Source organism: Miscanthus floridulus, chromosome 10 (assembly GCF_019320115.1).
Source record: "Miscanthus floridulus cultivar M001 chromosome 10, ASM1932011v1, whole genome shotgun sequence".
Classification (NCBI taxonomy): domain Eukaryota; kingdom Viridiplantae; phylum Streptophyta; class Magnoliopsida; order Poales; family Poaceae; genus Miscanthus; species Miscanthus floridulus.
This window is the reverse complement of record NC_089589.1, coordinates 134,514,141-134,520,663: the sequence shown is the minus strand read 5'-3', so window position 1 is coordinate 134,520,663 and position 6,523 is coordinate 134,514,141.

Sequence of the window (6,523 nt, the reverse complement as noted above, 5' to 3'; positions counted from 1 at the left end):
AATTTTGGTGGGAAAGGATAGGGATCGCGGGTGCATATCCTGCGATGTGAAGCGGCGGTGTATCGTGGCAGGCTCGGAGACCTAGGCGGGCGGTTGCGCTTCTTGCATCTGTCGCCCCTATAAAACCGAGGGGTTCGCCCCTAGGGTTCCGTACTTTGCCTCCTCGCCTTCGCATCGACAACCTCCGCCGCCAATCGCATGAGCCTCCCGCACCCGCATCACAGCCGCCGTCAAGCTCGCATCCGCATCGCTGCCGTAGTTAAACTCTTATCCACCCCCCTCCCAATTGTTTCAATAGAGCCGTGGTGCAGATCCAACATCTCCCCTCAATGCCTGGAGGGGCTCATTCACCGTGGCCTCGTTCGCCTGCTCACCGCCGCTGAGGAGTGGCGGCTGCCCGACAATGAGGACGAGTCATCGCCGCCCAAAGGGTATGTCGTGTCCTTCGCTCACTTCCATGAGCGGGGATTCACCATACCTGCTCATAAGTTCCTTCAGGGGCTGTTGGATTACTGCCAGGTGGAGTTGCAGCACCTTACTCCCAATGGGGTCCAGCACATTGCGGCGTTCGTCACCCTGTGTGAGGGGTTCCTAGGGATTAGTCCCCACCTCGATCTGTCACATATATACTTTGGCTGGAAATGCGCGCGCACACACACACACACACACTCACACACACACACACACACACACACTCACACACACACACACACACACACACACATATATATATATATATATTATTGCGGGTTTGTCAATGTCTGGAGTGAAAATGGAGGAATATAAGCAAATTCATCAATGCTTTAGTAATAAAAATCACATTTTTCAGTAGACTTAGTTCACATTGCTAGTTTCACACAAGCTTTGTACAAGTTCACAACCATTCACAGCGAAGCACACGGTCGGAGCACACCTGACTGAGTACACTGCAGAGAGGAACGAGTTAGAGTTAGACTCAAGCTCGACCATAGCCATGGCGGTGCGGCAGACACAAAACGGCGATGCGGCAGTGCTTCGGCAGATACAGCATGGTATAGTTTAGTCTAAGGGCTCAGGCAGCATCAACACCTCACCGCGATATCGATGCACTGCTTGGTTGAACCGGGGATGAGGCGGAGCTAGATGGCCAGTGGTGATGGCGCGTGCGGCAGTGCGAACGGGTGGCGAGGTCACCGTTCCACCACAACCTGTGCGGTAGAGGTAAAAGAATGGAGCCGATGAGCATCACGGAGTCGCACGAGAGCTAAAATCATAAACGGGATCACTAGAGGAGCACCAGAACGAGCTGGCCACGGCGAGCTGCCCATGACGGCCATGGTGGCACGGCTGCGGCGGCAACCGACAGCGAAGGTGATTGTGGCAGTGAGAGGTGGCTACAACGGTTCGTGGAAGACCGCAAGAACTAGGCGGAGTTGGGAGCACATGAAATTGGTACAACATGGTACAACGGCGACGAATTTCACCGTCGAGCGGTGCAGCGGTGCTCCGGTAGACAAGAGGGAAAGAGAGGAGCGCCGGTGGCTCGAGCTTAAGACTTGCTCACCTATGCCTGGCAGCATACATGGAGCGGCCCTAAGGCCTCCCATCGCCGAACGCTGCTGCAACAAGCCCCTCCGGCCTGCCGCCCTCCACAGCAGTGTGCCCCGTCGGCTACCACACGCCGCTCATTCTGCCGCCTGCCGCCCTCTTGCGTGCACGAAGCGCAAGTCCGCCCACCACCCGCCTACGATCGTGCTGTGCAACTCCAGCCGCCACCCACCTCCCGCCAACTCTGCCCGCGCTCCTCAAAGCAGCGCAAGAGCCACTGCCCGCCGTGTTCTGTACGTGCCATGTACCTCGCTCTGCCCATTAGCACGTGCCAATGGCTAAGTATGTAGGCCAAGTGCTATAGACGCACGTATGGAACACTCGTCTGCCACAAAGTATAGACACGTATAGAGGTGGATGTGTGCTACCAGTAAGATTACTCAAGACGCGCGTTGGAAACACACGTCTGCAACAACATACATGTCTACAATAAGAGATCTTGCTACAGACGCATGTCACATACCCACATCCATAGAGTTCGATCCCGTTATCCGAGACTCAGAAATCACAACACGCGTCTGTAATAACTGTTGCAGATACAGACGCTTTTTACGTACACGCGTCTATAGGTTTATCCCAGACGCCTTTTACCATCACGCGTCTACAATAAGCTCTTATTAAAGGCGCGTGTTGACCTCGCTGGACCAGCGACCCCCACAGACGACTTATTACAGACGCGCTTTAGGAAGGCGCGTCTATAGTTGGACAACAACAGACGTGCCTTACTGGTTGCTTCTGTGGTGAGGTGGTGGATATGTGCCTTTTGTACATAGTAAGAGAGGGAGAGAGAGCAGTGCGACGAGAGAAGAGGGACTAGCGCCGCATCTAGATCCATTCGGGCAGTTTCTTGTTCTTCCCTGTTTATTTGTGAGGCCCAGGAAACCACGTTCGGAGCGACGGACGCCCAGAGGACAGCATTACCAACCAAGAAAACCCAAAGACCCAATCTCTTGGGCACGGTGAAAATGACCCAACAGCAACATGAAAGAATCCGATGGTGAACACTATCACTGTTGTGAGCCACCCAAAGCTCAATGCTATCACTTTTGTATCACGTCGATCCAATAGTCAGAAGCGCCGGGCGCTCTGAATCCGACGCCCAACATATGTATTCAAGCAACTAACAGATTCTTCTTGGGCCGACCAGTTACACTTGATACTCGGCTGGTTACGTGCATTGCCCAATTAGTTGTACTAGTCTATCAACCCGTGCCACTACCGGACACGGCTGATTTGCCGAGTGCAAAAAGCTTTGCCGAGTGCTTTCTGTCGGGCACTCGGCAAAGGCAATCTTTGCCGAGAGCCGGACCCAGCGGCACTCGACAAAGATAGGCCGTCGGCAAATCTGCCTTTGCCGAGAGCCGGACACTCGGCAAACTTTAGCCGTCGGCAAATATTTTTCCTTTGCCGAGTGCCGGGCGCTCGGCAAAGATTGGCCGTCGGCAAAAAAATCTTTGCCGAGTGCCGGGCACTCGGGCAAAATTTGGCCGTCGGCAAAGGTGGCTGGCGTGACGGCGGCCACCTGCCGTCAACCTTTGCCGCAGTTCAAATTTGGAATAGTCGGAAAAATTCAACGAAACAAAAATAATTAAGGAAATATAGTAAAAAAACTCAAAATTGTCCCAAATTTTGAAATGGAGTTTTATTACTGTAGCAAGGCCCTAGGAAAAAAATGGGGCGAAAAAACAAAATAAATAAATTAATTTGCCGAGTGTCAACCTTGGCGCTCGGCAAAGAAGCCTTTGCTGAGTGCCAGGTCACAGGGCACTCGGCAAAGAATTTTTTTTAAAAAAATAAAAAACCCTTTGCCGAGTGCCGCTGGGCCCGACACTCGGCAAATCTTTTAACCTAAAGGCCCAGAACGGGCCGGCCCAACCCCACCGCCTCCTCACTCCTCTCCCACCCGCCCCCGCGTTTCCCTGCCGCATCGCTGCCGCCCCCGCCATCGTCACCCTCCGGCGAGGCCCTGCCAGGCCCGCCCCGGCGCCCCCGTCCCGCCCCCCCCCCCCCCGCACCCGTCCCGGCGGCGCTCGCCCCGGCGCCCGGCCGGTGCTCCCGCCCAGCCCCGGCGGCCTAGCGCCCCCGCCCCGACAGTCCCACGCCCCAGGCCCCCGGCCGCCGCCCCGGGCTCCGAGCTCCTCGGGGACAGCGACCCGGCCGGCCCCGAGCCACCCAGAGCTCCCCCGGCCCCGAGCTCCCCCGCCGGCCCCGAGCTCCACCGGCCCCACCGAGCCCTATGGCCGGCCAGCAGAGGGTGAAGGAGAGGAGCAAGAGGAAGAAAGAGAAGGGGAGGAGGAAGAGGAAGAAAGAGAAGGGGGAGGAGGAAGAAGAGGAAGAAAGAGAAGGGGAGGAGGAAGAAGAGGAAGGTGCCGACCCGACCGCCCGTCGATCCTCGTGCCGTTCCGACCGCCCGTTGATCCTCGTGCTACTGCGGTCATCCCCGCCATCGTCGCCGGCCCTCGCTCTTGCCGTTCTTGCCGCCAAGGTAAGCCCTACCCTTGTAGTGTTAGTAGTAGTAGTAGTTAGTAGTGTTAGTAGTAGTTAGTTGTAGTGTTAGTAGTAGTAGTTAGTAGTGTTGGTTGTAGTGTTAGTTGTAGTAGTTAGTAGTGTTAGTTGTAGGGTTAGTAGTAGTAGTAGTTAGTAAATAGTAGTAGTTAGTAGTGTTAGTTGTAGGGTTAGTAGTAGTAGTAGTTAGTAAATAGTAGTAGTTAGTAAGTAGTAGTAGTTGTTAATAGTTAAGGAGTTCTTAGTATTAGTACTGTTAGTAGTTAAGTAGTTGTTAGTAGTTGTGTTAGTAGTAGTTGTAGGGTTAGTAGTAGTAGTAGTTAGTAGTGTTAGTAGTAGTTAATTGTTGTGTTAGTAGTAGTTAGTAGTGTTAGTTGTAGTAGTTAGTAGTGTTAGTTGTAGGGTTAGTAGTAGTAGTAGTTAGTAAATAGTAGTAGTTAGTAAGTAGTAGTGGTTAGTAGTAGTAGTTAGTAGTGTTAGTTGTAGGGTTAGTAGTAGTAGTAGTTAGTAAATAGTAGTAGTTAGTAAGTAGTAGTGGTTAGTAGTAGTAGTTGTTAATAGTTAAGTAGTTCTTAGTATTAGTATTGTTAGTAGTTAAGTAGTTGTTAGTAGTAGTGTTAGTAGTAGTTGTAGGGTTAGTAGTAATTGTTGTTGTACTACTTCAATACTTTCATCTGCATGGAAAGAGAACTAAAGTACATGGCTCCTCTTGATATATTGGTGGTTGTTGGCCTTCGTGCCCATGTTTGGTATATATGTTGTTGTTGGCCTTTGTGCCATGTTTTTTTGCAGGTTTTGGGAACCTCCTCGTGCAGGGGAGGTGCTGCCGAAATTTTGAGTTGACACTAACCATTTTTGCCCTTTTTTGCAGGAGGACCTGTGGGAGGGACTCGGCGACCCCGATCGTCTTCGTCGGCGTTACGGGTCTTCCTGCACCGCGTCGACTCACCACTGCACCGACTCTCCACCGCCCCGCTACCCTGACCTCACCGGCACCCTAGGTATAACCCCTCTATCCGTATGTTAACTTTGGTCGCGTAACCTAGTTAGGTGTCTCCCGTCCGAAAGAGATACGGTTGGAGGTATGCAGATCTTTGTATATCTGCGACCGTATCTGTTTTGGATTGTCCACGTTTTTTGGACAGCCCGCGGATGCGTAGATGGGTTAGTTTCCATGGTCCGCTCCGGTCCGAGATGGTGTTTCGGCATCACCCCCTGTTGTTCTCTGGATACACACTCTCCCTTGCAGGATGTGTATCGGGAGAATAGCGGGGAGGTGCTGACGAAATTCTATCTCAGATAGGAGCGGAGCATGGAAACTAACCTCATCTATGCATCCGCGAGTGGAATTAGGACCTATCCTCACCTATTACAGAGTAGGGACACCGCGTAGATGCAATTGATGGTCACCTGTGGAGATGTTATATATGCTAGAGGATGGAGGACCGTCAGTGGATGTACACGGGCCGGACAAGTTAGGGTGATGTCAGCATTGAATGGATGAACAAGACCGATCGTTTCTTGAAGCGTGCATTTGGCAAGGCCGCTAGATACCCGAAAATGGCTTTGTGTCCCTGCAGCAAGTGTGGTAACAGGAGAATGCAAAACCAGGAAGTCATGGGCATACATCTGCACAAGAATGGGTTTACGCCAAACTACACCCGGTGGGTCCACCATGGTGAAGCCAATCGTATGAGAGAGGAGGTGGTGAGACCACGCGTCGAGGCTTTCGATGCTGATGTCGGGGTAGCAGACATGGTAGATGACGTTCACCAAGCACAATTTGCTGAAGGATGTGAGGAGGCGGAGATGCAGGCAGCCATAGATGCGTTCAAGTACATGATGGACTCAGTGGCGAAACCCCTTCACGCTCATTCGGAGGTCTCTCAGCTGGATGACATTAGTCGCTTGATGGGGTTGAAGTCCGATTTGAACATGGGTTGAGAAGGCTTCGATAAGGTGTTGGCCATGGTTGGCACCCTGCTTCCAAAGGACCACATGTTGCCGAAGACCATGTACGAGGCACAGAAGCTCCTTAAAGCACTGAAGATGCCGTATGAGCAGATACATGCTTGTTCGAACGGGTGTGTCCTATTTCATGAAGAACACAAGGAGGCAAATAACTGTCCGAAGTGTAAAGCTTCTAGGTTCCTGGAGGTAGAGTCTGGTGATGGTGGTGACCAGAAGAGGTAGCTTAAGATACCCGCCCGAGTCTTACGGCACCTTCCCTTCGTGCCGAGGCTTCAAAGGCTATTCATGACCGAGGAAACCGCGAAACAGATGATGTGGCACAAGAATGGCAAACGGTACAATCCTGACAAGATGGTACATCCATCTGATGGTGAAGCATGGACCAGCTTTAATGACAAACATCGTCTGAAATCCGATGAGGCTCGTAATGTACGTGTCGCGCTGGCAACAGATGGGTTCA